The sequence below is a fragment of the Typha latifolia genome, chromosome 12 (assembly GCF_019914945.1).
Source record: "Typha latifolia isolate L0001 chromosome 12, TyphaL0001v2, whole genome shotgun sequence".
Classification (NCBI taxonomy): domain Eukaryota; kingdom Viridiplantae; phylum Streptophyta; class Magnoliopsida; order Poales; family Typhaceae; genus Typha; species Typha latifolia.
In genome coordinates this window covers 1,243,525-1,260,605 of record NC_133097.1, presented here as the reverse complement: position 1 = coordinate 1,260,605, position 17,081 = coordinate 1,243,525, and positions in this window count along the sequence as shown.

The window sequence follows — 17,081 nt, the reverse complement described above, 5'->3', positions numbered from 1 at the left end:
AGTGGTGGAGAAGATCTAGTTATCCTCATGGCCAAGGGGATGAAGACGGGAAAGGCGAGTTGAGGATAACGATCTAGAGCAGGTCGACATAGGGATTAGGTAAATTAGGGAGTGGGAGTGGGTTAGGGAAGGTGAAGGAAAGGAAGTGAGAAGGTTAAGAGGTGCTCCAACTCACTGCCAAGTTCCGGCCAAAGCTTATCTTTTTCTACCATTAGACAATAATTGCAATGAGAGGAGAGGGGGTGGTGGTAGAGGGCTGAAGGGGATGTGAGAAGTTCTTGTCAAAAATGGACGAGAGGACATGTTATAGAGGCTAGCGGTAAAAGGAGGGAGATGGTGAATTGAAAAATATGAGGCAATTGATGTTAGATTTATCAAAAAATGAGATGGAGTAGATAGCTTATAGGTTTAGTTATTTATATATAATTGGGTTAAAGGATATGTGATATCCAAATCCAAATCTAACTAACTTATTTAAAATTGTATCCAAATCTGAATCCAATTCTTTTAAAAAAAAAAATTTATCTGTATTCGGATCCAAATCCGAAATGGGTAACAAATTTACACCCATATCTGATTGGAGTTAATCCGACCTATTTTCAACCCTAGATAGTGCACATGTGTTAGTGTCATATTATTAGGTAAGTAGGGTGTCGACATAAAGATCAGAAAATATAATTACAAACACTATTATAATGGAAAAGTTATGTGATGTATGTTAAATATACTATTATGTGAGTAATATATCAACTTGGGAATTCTCCCACGCAAGGGGATATCATCACCATAAATAAATTGGTGATAGTAACACACACACAAACACATAGATAAAATTATCTAACAATCAAATAAGTGTCATGCTATCTCAATTATGTGCTATCATCTAATAATTCTACTACATTGTATATTAAGGTCATTTCTTTCCATCATGTGTAGTTAATCATAATCATTTATTCACATGGTCACACAAATGGAACGGGAAAAAAACCAATCTGAAAGCCCCTTAACTCTATTTTTATGGCATGATAAAGTAGGTTAATGCAGATGATTAGTATTATGATATGCTAGTCTACTAGCAAAGCACTTTTTTGCAGAATATATACAAAAGGAACAAGTGTGTTTTACTTTAGTAGCATGATACACTATGCTAGAGTTTTTTCTTATTGCATTAATTATTTATTTTTATTAAAATAAATTTTCTGTAAGCTGCGTTCGAACGCAAAAGGGTGCACGTTCGAACACCTGCATCAATTCACAAAAAAAAAGAGAATGTGAAATGTGTGTTCAAACGCGGTCTGGCACATTCGAAAGCCTACATCAGTTCGCATCGACAGAGAATGTCTTTTGTGCGTTCGAACGCGGTTGGGCGTGTTCAAATGCAATCAGTGGGAGTCCACTATAATTAGGGTTAATAATTATTATTTTGGCTTATTGGCTAGCCTCTATAAAGGTGTGGATGGCAGCCAAAATCATTATGCTTAATGAATATTAGTTTCTTGCCTCATCTATTCTCTCTCTAGTCTCTTTACCATAATCTCCCTCCTCCCTCTTCACCAACTAGCCACCTATACCGTTAGCAAAGTCTCTCTTAACTTATAATCTCCCTCGTTTGTCGAGTCCTCTCTCTTTCTTGAATCTTGACCACTTTTTTCCCTTCGTCTTTATCCCTTAAACTACATCAACTATTCACCCTCATCTCCATTATCATCCATAACCCTAACATCCACTCCACCCGTCACCACCACCTTCATCCCCACTATATTATGATTTTGTCTCAGTTGTAATTCGAATCTGTGAAGGGCGTAAATACAAAAAAAAAAAAAACGTAGATCAGGAAGTTACAGATCGATTTAACTTGGTTTCATAATTTTCTAACTACGGAAGAATATTTGATGAATATTTTTTCTCGATTGCATGGACTGCTTCTTACAATCAATCCAGATCTTGAAAGGATCGTTCCGTAGACCTATCATAGCACAAAGAAAAATTATTTCAGAGACCGTCAATACGAAGTAAAGTACCGAATAATTAACCAACTTTTATTGTAAATTTTGATATGAAAGTAGTATGTATACATACAATATATACATCTAAATATTAGATACATGACATAGTTCTATCAGATATCACCCCCAATATGCTGATATGGGGTTTAATCCAAATCCTATTATAAACCTATAGGTGAGGGCTTCATTAGCTCGTCAAATACTTTAATAAACCCAACAAGTTTATACATCAGAACTTGCATGTGATGCAGGACAACGTCTTGATTGTAGAGTTGAGAAAAAAAAGTAGGGAGAATATTTTATGCCTATATAAAGTAAAGGACTTGCAAAACTGTTAGTTAGATGGAAGTCCCCTTCCTTATCTATCAGATTCACCACTTAGCTTAGTTGAATATTTTATGCCTTGTTGAAAGGTGAATCCTGAATCTACCTACATTTACAATGAATTAACTATATGATATATTGTGGCTTGTGTAGGGCCCTATTAGAGTTATCAATATGATGTTGATATCTAGAGTTATTCTATAATTATCAGCAAGATTGCATAGGGATATAACTTATATGAGAGAATGGTTGGCTACGGATCTAAATCTAAGATGGGAACTGTTCATATACTATGATAGAAACAGGATATGAGCTTCTGGGTCTATATCTTTATGATTGGAAATAGAAAGCACATGAAAGTCATATTTTCTAAAGTATGCCAACCTCATTGAATGAGAAAAAGTTCACTTTGATCAAATAGAATTTTACCACTTAATTTTGTTGGTGATAATCAGGTCATAAGAACTTATTACAGTATAACTAATTCAGGGAAAGCAGTCATAGAAAAGGTCATGTATTAGTTTACAAAACAATAGCAATATAGATGGAAATGGATCTACTTATATTTTACTAGCATTGCACAAAAAATTACTTAGTACTTGACATGGCTCAACTTATATACAGTATTAGGGTTTTAATAATATATATGCGATAGAGGTACCTGATAACCTGAGTTTTCATTTGCAAGATGTGGCTATAGGCACAAACTTAGTATAGATCATTAGGAGGCTAAAGTTTGTATACTTAAATGTAGATGATTTTACACTTCTATGTAATCGATTCATCCAAATGAAGCATCAGGTTAGATCAGCCAATGACCTTACAATTACATTTATGTCCATTCATTTAGTAAATTATCATCAAATACTTCTAAGAAAAATAAGTATTCAAGAAGATCAAACACTTCTTGAGTGCATGTAGAAATAAAAATTATATTAGTTTTACCATACTTCCGTTTTTTAGTAATTTGTGCGATCTCATCCAATTTAGTTTTTTCTTTTAAAAATATAGCTTCTTTAGTAAGTCTTTCTGTTTCCAGTTTAGACTTTTCAAGAAGATAATTAAGCTCCAAAGGCTTTATTCAATTGAACTTGTAATTTTTCTTTTTTAGTTCTAAGTGCTTTAGTTTGTCAGGAGTCTTTGATGAATTTTTTTCTTCAATTTACATGTCTCCTGGTACAACTTATGATATGCCTTTTGGATGTCTATGTTATCATTCTCATCGTCCTCCTCAGGTGTGCTTAAATTCTCATAAGAATTGTTAGAAGATAACAAGGAAACAGTAAAAGCAATAATTTCCTTGATCAGATTCTAAACCATTATTCTTATATTTATTAGTATTGTTCCAAGAGGTTTGCATAGTCTTGCTCTTATTTTTATGATTTTAGCACACTTGAGCGATACGATCGTAACATTGGCATTCATAACATTGAACCACTCCCCTTTGATAATTGCTTCTAACCTTTTTTCTTGAGTTATGTTTAGAATTTTTACAAAATTTCTTAATCGTTTTCATAAAAAATCTCATTAACTTAGGATCAATATCATTACCTTCATCAAACTCTAAAAAATCATGCATCCTAACTTTCCAATATAAATTTTTGGATCGATTTAACATGAGAGATTTATTAATATCTTCCTCTCAAAATATCTATCTCCAAAAGATCTCTCTCTAAGCTAAGAGAGCCTACTCTAATATTAATTGAATAAACAATAAAATTTATGTAAATATTTAGGTATGCTATGATACTAATTGAATAGTATAATAAATATCCTAGGCGATAGGATCTATCACATGCTATCGATAATAATATATAAAAAATAAAATGTGAAAAAGACAATCACAAACATAACTTTTTACTTGAAAAATTCTAAATCGGGTAAAAAACTACGGACTCAAACTCGAATCAAAATTAATCACTAAAACTTGTAGCAATTAGCAAGAATCTTACAAATCACCTACCGATTCTCACAACTCAATTTGTACCAACTTTGCTCGCTAGACCCTGTGACACACTACTTTTCGTGATAGGTTTTCAAACTTCAGTGACCCTCAAGGTTAATCATTCTGTCTTAGTAACTCTCAAAACATAGTTTTTCTAAATTTGATGTGAATGCATTGAGATAAAAATGATTTAGTATGTTCCATCTAAAGTAGAGAATTAATTTCTAATCACCTCCAAAAGATGATATCTCAATTAATAGTAGATGACTTTCAAAAAGATGATTTTCAAATTAATACTTAATGACACTAACTCATAGGGTTAATTAAACCCTTTTATATGTTTCTTAGAGATAAGATAAATATCTCTTTAAGAATTCTCCACTAATTCTCCTAAAGATAAGATAAATACATTTTAAAGATAAAGTTAGATCTAAGTCAAATCAGATCTCACGTAACTCCAGAAGTTGAAAATTATATAGGAGTGTTTGAATGCAGCCCGAGTGCATTCAAATACAATCACTTGAAGTGTGTACACGTTGCGAATGCCCAAATATACATTTTTGTATGTGTAAACGCATTATAAACGATTGAAGGGTGTGTTTGAACAACCTAAAAGTATGTTCAAATGCTCTTCGAGTGACAAAGTAGATAGTTGGATGCAAAGTTGTTAGTCTTGTGCCCTTGGATAATTTTTTATACTTATCCAATCATCATGACACCATATAAGCACTTCAATAATGATTATAAAATTATTTTAAATACTTTGACTTTAAAATTAATCTTTTAGTTTAATATTTTTATCAAACATCTCATAACTTATTATAACTTGTGCATACGCTCATAGATAAAATCTAGACACATTACATGAATAAAATTATATTTTAAAATATAATTTATTAATTATAGAAGCACAAATAAAATCTAACATATATTATACACACATTTATACTACTATTCTCTTATAATCTTTCTAAAATTATAATAATGAAAAAGAAACCCAAGGTAGAAGATAAATCTGAAAACAAGTTCCTTAAGGTTCTCAACACAATACAAAATTTTCCCTTAGGTGGAGTACAACCTTGATTTGGCATTGTCTGTATGATAGATTCTTAAAAACTGTCATGTCAACTTCTTCTTTGTTGAGGACTTTCTTTTTCTCGCCTTCTAAAAGGCCTACAAACCTGTTGGTTCATGCTTAACTAGTCAAGTAGATGAACAATCCTATATTATACTATCAAGAGGATTAGCTGTCAAATGCATGTCAGTGCAAAAATATGTCTAATATGAAAAGAACTAAAAATTCTGAAGAACAAGCTTTACTCATCAACTGACAGAGTGAAAACTATCATTGTGCATAAATAGTGTTATAAGTCTTACCATTAATATGGATGAGCAAGATGACCTGACGAGACTCTTGAGCACCATGTTGGACAATGATCTAGCTATATTAGAGAGATAGATTACCTCAAGATTTACTCTTATTGTTGATATGTGGGAAATCACATATCAATCTGTAAAAAGTCAAAATTAAAAGTGTGCCTTTTATGATAAAAAGGAAGCCAAAGAACCATATTACATTGCATAAAAATTAACAAAATTAAAACTTCTTAACCACAAAACTTACATGATTATAACATGGCCTTTATATAGAGCACTTCATTATTTCTTATTCTAACTGTGCACTAAATAGAGGGGAAGGGGGAAGAGAGCTATCATGTGTGCACTCTACCTCATAGTATAAAAACTAAGAAAGAAGTATTAAAAAATTCTAATATCAAAGCTCTCGAAACAAAATTTTCTTTTAAAAAGAAATAGAAATTTGATGTAACCCTATTAACCGGGTGTTACACTAAATTGTGCACATTATATAATCGACCAAATCTACCTTAGATAGATCTAAGGTTTGAAATATAAAGAAATTATTTACCAACAATCTTAAAATACAAAATTTTCAATGCCAAAACAACTTCTAACTTTTCAACCATGGCCTTATGACTTGAGTTAACATAATTTGACTTCTTTCAACACATACTAAATATATTTAAAAATACATAAAGTACTAATTCCCTTTTAAATATACCTTTAATCAGTAATAAGATATACTAGTATAGCACCTCATGTATTAGTCACCAAACCCGAATATTAGGGACTTAATATTATCTATTAGCATTTATTTAGTTCCATTTCCTAAAGCTTGTCCTTGAGTTTATACTGAGAATGTTTCAAAACTGGTGATATTTTGCAATAAAATGATTATGGTGTTAAGTGTAAAGGCATCATATTATGAGGTATTCTTGATATCATTTATTAGTGAGTTTATCTTTTCTTACATGATGAACCTCTAATTTAGTTATTTATTTTTAATCTTAAGATCCAGGCTTTTTATGAGTTGTACTAGGAGTCAATTCTCCCCTTACAAAGCATATATGATATATATCAACAACCTCCAAGGCCACTAAAGACCATCACATCATTTAGAAAAAGAAAGGTAGCAACGACCTATGTCGTCTACGTGACTAGAGTGCACTATAACCTACAAAGCTAGTATAGTGGTGAAGTTAAATAACGCTAGAGCCAAAGAACTTGCATAGCACAGGGAGACATTTAGTGTTCAGGTTAATCGATGAACAATTTGACTTCTTTTTTCGAAGAACTTGTTGACTATCTTCAAAGGAAGGTTATTTCATTTCAAAAAAGAATCATAGGTTAGTGAAAAGTTAGGAGAACAAATCAATAGACGGATGACATTGAATCATCTCCTTTGTTATTTCAGCAAATAGCTAATGTATATCCGTTTCGATTCACTTATATCAAAATATCAATGTCTTAGAGGTTTTTCAAAACCCTAAAGCTAATAATTACACAAAAAACTAATTCTAATTGGGAATGATTTGTCTTCTTTATCCATAACAAATCACTCATTTATTGATATATAACAACATAATAAGAATTATCACAAGTGTGCATATCACAATTGTATATAATGTAACCAAAACTATTCCCTTTATTGAATAATCCTACATCAGCCATCCCAATCTAATTTTAAGCTCCCTCTATAATAGTTCGTAGTTAAATTGTAAGAAAAAAAATAAAACAATAAAACTTTTGAACATCTTTAATTTCTAAGATATAGAATGATCAAACCATGTATCAAGAAAACTAAACAATTTCTATCAATAAATCGTAGTTCTTGTGAATACGACTCAACTAGTTGATCGTAAGTACTGCAAATAGATATTACGATCAAGTAATAGATCATTGATAATAGATTATAGCACAAAAGTGAGAAACTCAATTTGAGATAAAATTCATAATTTTAAACTATTAATCTCACATCTAGGCCAATATTAACCATAAAAAGAGGAAATAAAGAGAATATAAAAAGATTCTCGATAATTTATTAGACTTGTATAAAACCTAATTGGAGATGAAAAATAGAAAAAAAAATGGTGAAAATAGAGGGTTTACATTTCATAATTAGCCAACAATTGGGAGAACATCGTCTTAAGGGATCTTTTGCGTTTGCATGTAAATAGGGCTCTTCCTAACTAGGAAGGTATAAGGAATAGGGACAAATGCAATTCGGTTGGGCTCTTATTGAATCGAGTTCGGATAGTGAGCGTAACCAAATCTATATTATAGTAGGCATTAGAGTTCGATGTATGAATGATATTAGGGCTGTCAAACTAATCAAGCTGACTCGAGCTTGGCTCCATGAGAGTCAATCAAGCTCAGCTCCTAGATAAGTCAGGTTTAATCAAGCTTGATTTAAGTCAAACTTAATTTAGATTTGAATTATGTTTGATTCTCTTTATTGAGTGGCTCAAAATATACCCAAATATATTCTCGAAATGAATCTATTCAATTTAAGCTTAATACTTTGGCTTAGACTCAAATATAATACGATGAAATGGTTATAATAGGAGTGAAATAATATACAGAAAATACCTTCAACTCGTTCTCCTATTGTAGGTTGGCATCCATCTTGTGAAATTTTGTGAGAGGTTGTTCATCGATTAATGTCAGTCTCTAGAACAATAGGGTGATAGCCTCTAACTTAACAAGGGAGCTGGCTTCCTAAAAAGTAGAAAGCATGGTTACATGCTCTAATGGTTGTTATCATCTGACAAATTTAGAAGTAGAGAAATAATATATGTTTTAATGACAAGAGGGAAAAACATGAAGGCTTTGTTTGTTTTGAGTTTAGGAATCTCTCTTGAGCTAGTTTAGGGACTCCTAAACTAGTTCAGTAACCAAATATATTTTTATCTTTTTTATATTAAATTAAGTTTACTCTCCAAAAAAAATCAAGACTAACAAATTAGACTAATTAATTAAGTTCAAGGCTTAGCCTCAAATCAAACAAGGCTGAAAAAATTTGGACTCGTGCTCTCACCCTCACTATTGAATATGTTGATATATCTACGTAGAACACATGAAACCCAACTCCTCTAACCTTCCCATTTGGTGGGAATCACCACCTTTTGGATAGTTTAAAATTAAGACTGACATCATTTAAGAACTAGAGTTAGGTTGGGGAAGCGGATTTTATAATCTAATAGGCTGATAATGCCCCTTACTTTGTAAGGGTACAATGTGGCAAATATAGTTCTATCTTAACTGCTAAAGATGTAGTGATGTGTGCTTCAAAGATGAAAAGATTTCAAATGCATAGATTAAATCTGATTTGCTTCTTTTGATCAACATTATCAATAAGACTAGTTAAGCTTCATAATCCATTAACTCTATTATTTTGATGATATTATTATTCTCACTCATAATTTTTAAAATTATTAAATTTTTCACATTTATAAAAAGGTCAATCATGTTGCTAATTGGCTAGCCAACTAAGGTAGAATTATAAATAATAGGTGTAGGTGTCATGGGGATTTTTTTTAACTATTTTATGTTTCCCGCATTCAAACTTTTTCATTGAGATGCATTACAAAAGTCTTTCTATTTAAAATCTTCTCCACTATTCCCCCACTAGATGTTCATAACATTTGTCTCTCGTGTAATAGTTCTTTAGAGTATGTGGACCACTTGCTATTAGGTTGTAGCTTTATTATGGTTGTTAAGTTTGTTAACTATCTCAACCTCAAATCAAACTAGCTCCCATCAAATTTGGAAACGTGGATCAGCATGTTGTACTCTTTGTCTTTTAGTTGATCAACTTGCATATGCTTTCTCCAACCTCTTGGCAATATAGAATGCTACAAATAACTAGATTCACAAACAAGAATGGTTGTATCTCCTTGTAGAACTGAAACTGGTTGCACATTAATCTTAGCCCTATCATTTATAATCATCCCTCTTTCGCAGCATTCCACTCTCCTCACCCCTAGCTCCATTAGTGATTATATCTGTTGGATTGATGCCTCCTAGAAAGCTCAATCGTGAGTGAAGTGGGCATCTATTTGATCATGTACCCCTCACAATTTTGCTTCTGTAAAATATTTTTTTTACAATATTGTGGCAATGCCTTGATAGGGGGAAGCTTTTGCTCTCCTTTCAAGATTGTAAGAACTCACCTTTTGTCTAACAACTTGTGTTTTTAGATTTTTAGCAATTGTCTCGACGTCATCAATTCAGTTAATGATATAAGAGGACATGTTAATTACTATCTCTAGTATTATCAATGCATATTTAGATTGTATTACTATTAACCCTAAGATCAATGTTTTGTACACCAACAAAAGCAACAATTTTGTAACTCATGCTCTTACTGAGTTTGTTATGCATGAGAATTGTGACAACAAGAGATTAATAGTTGCACTTTAGTCCTACCAAAGAGGGTAAGTGCTTAAGTTATACATGTTTCGTACAATTGAGCCAAACCACAAGATTAAAGTGTAATTTATAAAGAAAAAACATATAACGCATTACACAAAGCATTTTTTTTCATAGTTGTGTAAAGGGAATATAAATATGACTTGAGTTATTCTCAAACTGCTTCATAGTGATGGCCACAATGCTAAGACACTTGGCTATTTGTTCTTTCATTATCGCCTCTTTGTCCTCCTACTCGCTGAAGAAATCTCTTCCCCCCAATCCCATATTACGTGTGTCTTTTTACAGTTTTTCTTAATTTCTACAAGGTCTTTTTCTGATGTCTAATAAATACCTTTCAATTTGTTTTATCTTTTTTTTCTCGATTGAGCTCGATGATATTTCAATTGTCATTTTTACCCTACAAGATTAACAGTAAAGAAGCTATTGAGAAGAAGAAGGTGAATCTATGAGTTTTCTCCTCCCATTAACTCTTTTTGATCTTAAGATACAAGATCCATTTTGCTTTTTATGATGTTTAGTTTACTAGGAACATGATAGTTAAATTTTTTTTTTTGATTTAGTTGCTATTAGATAATACAAGTAAAGTTTTAGAAATATTTATTGTGCATACGATCATCAAGGCTGAAAATTATCTAACAATCTAAGACTTTTTATGGGAACTAGTTTGGTTTGAGGCTGAGATAGTTAATGAACCAAACAACCCTAGCAAAATTACAACTTAATAGCAAGTAGTCTATATACTTCAAAGTGCTATTGCATGAGTAGCAAATGTTATGGACAACTAGTAGGCAACAACGGACGAAAAAGTTTGAATGCAAAGACAAAAATAGTAAAAAAAACCCTCATCTCACGTACACCCATTATTTATGGTTCTACTATAGTTGGCTTTAGCATCACTCATCTATTGCCATCTTGGACAACTATCACTTACCATCATTATCACATTATCACACAAAGAGACAATAAAAGATTCCTACACAAATCTAGATGCTTGACAAAACTAATTAGAGTTAGACAAAAACATTCTATGAATGATCTCATGGAGGTAGTTGATATATAAGTATCATATTATTCAGTATAAATAGACAAAAAAAGATATATCAAGAATTAAGATAGACCTTTTCTTTGTCAAGAAAAAGGAGAAACTAAGAGGAAAGTAACTCTATATATGTTCAACATAGAAGTTTCTCAACATATTTAATAGTGAGGGTGAGAGCACGAGTCCAAATCTTTTTATGCTTTTCCATCTTATTAGTAAAATACATTATTTCGATACTTCTAAATTTGCTAGATGATAACAACTATTAAAGAATGTGCTTTCCACTTTTCAAGAAGCCAACTCTCTTGTTAAGCTAGAGGCTATCATACTATTATTCTAGAGATTAAGGTTAACAGATGAATGATCCCTCATCTTCCACAAGATGGATGCCAATCTGCAATAGGTGAACAAGTTGGGGGCATTTTTGATAAATTAGTTTACTCCTATTACAATTATTTTATCGTATTATATTTGAACCTGAGCCAAAATATCGAGCTTAAATTGATTAGATTTATTTTGAGCATATTTTTTAGTACATTTTGAGCCACTCGATAAGTAGATTCAAGGCTATTTTAAATCATGTCTAACTCAAATCTAAATCAAGTTTGACTTAAATCAAACTCAATGAAGCCTGACTTATTTAGAAGCCGAGCTTAATTGATCCTCATGTAGACGTGATCATCGGGCCTAGCCCGCCCGTGCCCCGCCCGGTTTGGACCGGGCTAAGCCCGGCTTGGACCCGATTTGGGTCCGGCCCGGCCCAAGCTCGAACTACCAACGGACGGCACGGGCCAGAAAGCCACCCATTTGGCCCAGCTCGAAAGGCCGCCCATTAAGGCCGCCCATTCGGCCCGCCCGCTACAGTGGGAAATTTTATACACTGTACCATTTTATAATTTTTTTAGCCTATCTCTCCCATCACAATTTAGCACAAGTACAAGTACTGTTTAAATTTTTTTACCCCACTTGTCCCTCTCCCATCGCATATCAGCCCATGTACTATTTAAATTTTTTAATATACTTTTTTTAAACAGAGAAGAATAGAAATATCTAAAAATAAATATGTAATGGTAAAAAATATTCTGAAAATTAGAAAAATAGGACCTCCACTTTTTTTTACCATTTTACTTTTTTAATAGAAATAAACAACTATTTTATAGGGGTATTTTAGTAATTTTAACTTTTTCCATGCTTATAAATAGATGATAAATTTTCTAAATTCATCACACATTCTCAAATTCTCTAATCTCTCAAGTTCTTTCCAAATTAAAGGTTTCAAGATTTTTAGTCATCAAATTAGCAAATTCTCTCCAATATGGATTCCTTTGATGATCATATAAAATCGCAATTGGAGGGCGGAGATTCAATTAATCATACACCCGCATCTCAACCTCAACCTGATTTGGAAACTCTAACTTCGGCTTTATCATCAGGAAGTTTTAAGCTATTAAAGTCCGAAGTTTGAAAGTATTTCAAAAGGATTGAAACGAAAGATGACCAAAGTAATGTTATAGATTGTAGAGCTAAATATCTTCAATGTAATCATAATTTTTCTGCATTAACTAAAAATGGCACTGCTCACTTAATGAGGCATATTAAAGACAAGCATAAAAAAGATCAACTTGATATTGGTCAAATGTTGCTTAATCAAGGTGCTTCCGAAAATATTTCTAATTTTCAATGGAATTATGAAAATGCTCGTAAAGAAATAGGTAAATATATTATTCGTAGAAATAAACCTTTTGCTATGGGTGATGATCCGAAACTTGAAAGTTGTTTACAAAGATTTTAATCCGGCTTTTAAAAGAATTTCTCGTCATACAATTAGAAGAGATGTTTTAAAATATTTTACTGAAGAAAAAGAAAAATTAATTTTAGATTTTGAAAAATTAAAATCTAGAATTTCTTTTTTTAGTGATATTTGGACTTAAAATTAAAATCTAGAATTTCTTTTACTAGTGATATTTGGACTTCATGCCAACGTTGGTCTTTTATGTGTATAACCACATATTTTATTGATGATAATTGGAAAATATAAAAATGAATAATTTCTTTTTAAAAGCTTGACGAGAGTCATACTGGTGAATATTTTTCTCGTACTATTATTCAAGAGTTAACAAGTTATAATATTCAAAATAAGGCTTTTTCTCTTACTCTTGATAATGCATCTAATAATGATTCCACAATTTCTAATCTTCGATGTTTTCTTCCTTTACTTTGTAATAGTGAATTATTACATAATAGATGCATGTGTCATATTATAAATTTAATTGTGCAAAGTGGTCTAAAAGAAATTGTTGGGCTAATTCATAAAATTAGAGAATAATAAAAGAGCTAGAACATTTGCAAATATGTATAAAATGTGTGGATTAAAAGCTAAAAAATCTCAATTTGATGTACAACATAGATGGAACTCTACTTATGAAATGCTAGAATTAGTACTTCAATATTAAAAAGCTATAATTTCTTATGTTTTTCTTTAGATATTAATAATGAACTAGAATGACCTACTGATTTAAAATAGGAAATATAGAAAAAATTAAAAAAAATTAAAAACATTTTATTGTTTTAATATTGTTGGTATGCAACTTGTTAATACTGTTCAACTTTTATTGCTTTTAAAAATGATTGGACTTTATATAAATATTTTACAAAAAATGGAAACTAAAATTTTGAACATTTTCCTTTACTTATTGGTTTTGGCATTTTATTAGAACCTCATATTGGCCTTTTTGATATTTTTAATGGTTTATATGAAGATAAACAAGATGACTATGTTTCTCGTAATGTAACTATTAAAAGTTATTTTAAAAGATTTTTTAATGATTATTCTATTATATATGGTACTTCTTCCTCTACGCCTTCATCTTCTGTTATTCCTCCTGAAAGTGGTAGTACTAAGAAGTCATTGCTTGCCCAACTTAAAATGAGGAGAACTTCATCAATGTCGGGGGGAATCACTGAGCTTCATGCATAGTACAATCATTTTGTAAGTGAGAATGAAATAGATAATTTAGTATGGTGAAAGGCAAATGAGACGAGATTTTCAATTGTTGCTCCTATAGCCTATAATATATTAACCATTCATTTGTCTACTGTACCTTCAAAATATCTTTTTAGTACAAGTGGGTTTTTGATTGATCAACGTAGATCATGTTTAGGAAAAGAAACAATTAAAGCGCCGATATGCCTACAAGATTGGTATGCTGTCAAATCTAGATCACAAATGGACGATCATTTTGTAATAGAAAATATAGAATTTGAGTTTTTAAATTTCAATGACTAATGTAATTTTATTTTATTTTTTACAATTAATGGCTAGATTATGCAAATGATAGATAAGTAGGTAGGTGCCAACCTAGTTGGGACGTGCTCATTCTATAGTGATGCAAAAAAAAAATCCTCCTAATTTTGGTGTAACTATTTGTTTAATTATAAAAATATTTCTATTTACTCATTTGGTTAACTATTTATTTTTTTTACATTTGCTAATTTATTTTTATTTTAATTGTAACGCCCCCGCCCGACATGGGCACATGTACGCCCACGCGCCCACACGGTACGCGCGGCGCACGCGACAGGTCGAGCGGGGTCCGTACACAAATACTCTCCTGTGCCCATACAATCATGACATCATCAAATACTACTTGCTAACATATCCATGCTCACATAATCCAACACCAAATAAAACATAATAGCAACCAAATAAACCTGTTAACATGTGAATATCCAAGTCCACAATAATATACACTAGACTACTAGTTAATCTAGTAGGACCCACACAGGCCACAACAAACTATTAACGTACAACTAAACAACTGATATCAGAGTACACTATAGTCTGACCTGTATTATACCAATTATCGTCTATACAATGAAGTATAAATATAAAATAATAGTACAACTCAATATCTGATTAAACTATCTTCTATACGATATCGCGTCTATAGATCACCTCATCTTTCTAAAATATCTCATCGGAATATCTCGAGTCGGTATCACGTACCATATTATCTGTGGGGGTTAGAAAAAAAAAGTCATTAGCAAAAGGCTCGGTGAATAGACCCTACCCTGAATCAGTGATGCCAAATAAAAAGTAATCATGTACTGGATAATATGAATCAGAAAGCAGTATGATGCCATGTATGAACATGTATATATGTATCATCAATGACATATATATGAATGAAATCAATTCTCATGAATGAACATATTATCTCCTCAACCAAAAATATGTCACATGATGAAATTACCATATAACATCACCGAATATAACAACATATCATGTATATCAATTATAATTCAATAATACTAGTCAAATCAATGATGATACATGATGCATGCCAACCACTAGATAATCGTATATGTTAGAGCCAGATATAATCCACATATCTCTCACTATCACAATCATCCGTCTCAACTGTGAATATCATTCACCATGCTGGACTACGGTACACGGCCCCAAACTCGATACACATCATGTCACAAGCTCAGAGCATACCCTGTCATACGCTAGGAGTATCTCTGTAGATAAATCATACCCTGCCATACGCTAAGGGTATCTCTGTAGATAAATCATACACTGTCATACGCTAAGGTATATCAATGATAGTTGTACCCTATCATAAACTAAGAGTACAACCATCAGCTATCACCATACTCTGTCATACACTAAGAGTATGTCCAATACCAGTCCGGACCAGATACTATTCCAGCCATCACATCATATCACATCACATACACATGTACTTTTATGATTTTCTATACATGATAAATCATATGCATATATATCCAGTACGACAACAGATCATGCAACTCAGGAATTTAGGTGGTAAAGAAGCTAAGAGAAAAATGATGCAATGCCGACTCTAACCATGTATCTAAAATATTTATACTTTTGCTAATCTATCACATGCATACTCATGATAGAGATCATCCCGACATAAAAACCATAACAGTATAATCATCTCTATATATCACCAATGTACTCATATCTCATATCAGTCTAATCAAATGCATGATAAAATTGATATGATCACACCTCTGGCTATGGAGCTCTGATACCAGCTTGATACGATCTCTCCTTTGGGGCTAAAGATCGATCTCTTCCAATTCTTAATCTGGACTAGATCTGGCACGGAACTTTGAAATAAGATCCCAAAATATTCCGCCGTTGGATCGATGTGAAATTTTGATATGTTGTCGCCCTAGAAAAGAGCTTTCCAACAAATTAAGTTTCAGGCGAATCGGAGTTGTGGATCTCGAGATACTGTCCGTTTAGTGGACGAACATCAGGATGCTCTATTTTGGATTCGTGGATGGAGGCACGAGATCCTAGGTAATGATGGTTGGTGGAGGACCGGCGTTAATGTGGTGGCACCGATGAAAAGTGATGGTGGAAGGGTTGTGGTTTATGGAAGGATTAGGGCAAGTGTGGGATAGATTGGACGAAGGGGGAGAAGAGGGCCACCCTTAAGGGACTAGGGTGATTAGCCGGACGAGGGAGGTTAGAAGCGGCGTCGCCGGGGATTGAAAGAACAGGAGCGAAGAAGACGAAGGAGGCAAGGCAAAACTCAATCTCAATAATCAATAATAATTTTGGTTGCCATACACATCTTTTTATAGGCTAACCAACAACTCAAATTAACCCTAAAACATAATTTTCGCCGACCGCGTTCGAACTCGCCCGACCGTGTTCGAACGCACCGAATTAGCTCTTCTGGATTTGCGAACATGATGCAAGCGTTCGAACACGGGAGCGAACGCACCTGTCGGTATTTGCGAACGCGATGCAGGCGTTCACAGTGCGTTCGAACGCACCACGTTTGAACGTGCAGTACACTATCTTCACTTACGTTCACAACCCTGTTCACAAACCGCGTTCGAACTCACTCTACCCGCGTTCGAACGCGACTTACAGAAAATTTATTTTAATGGAAATTAAATACTAAGACATAAAACAAAAACATTCCTA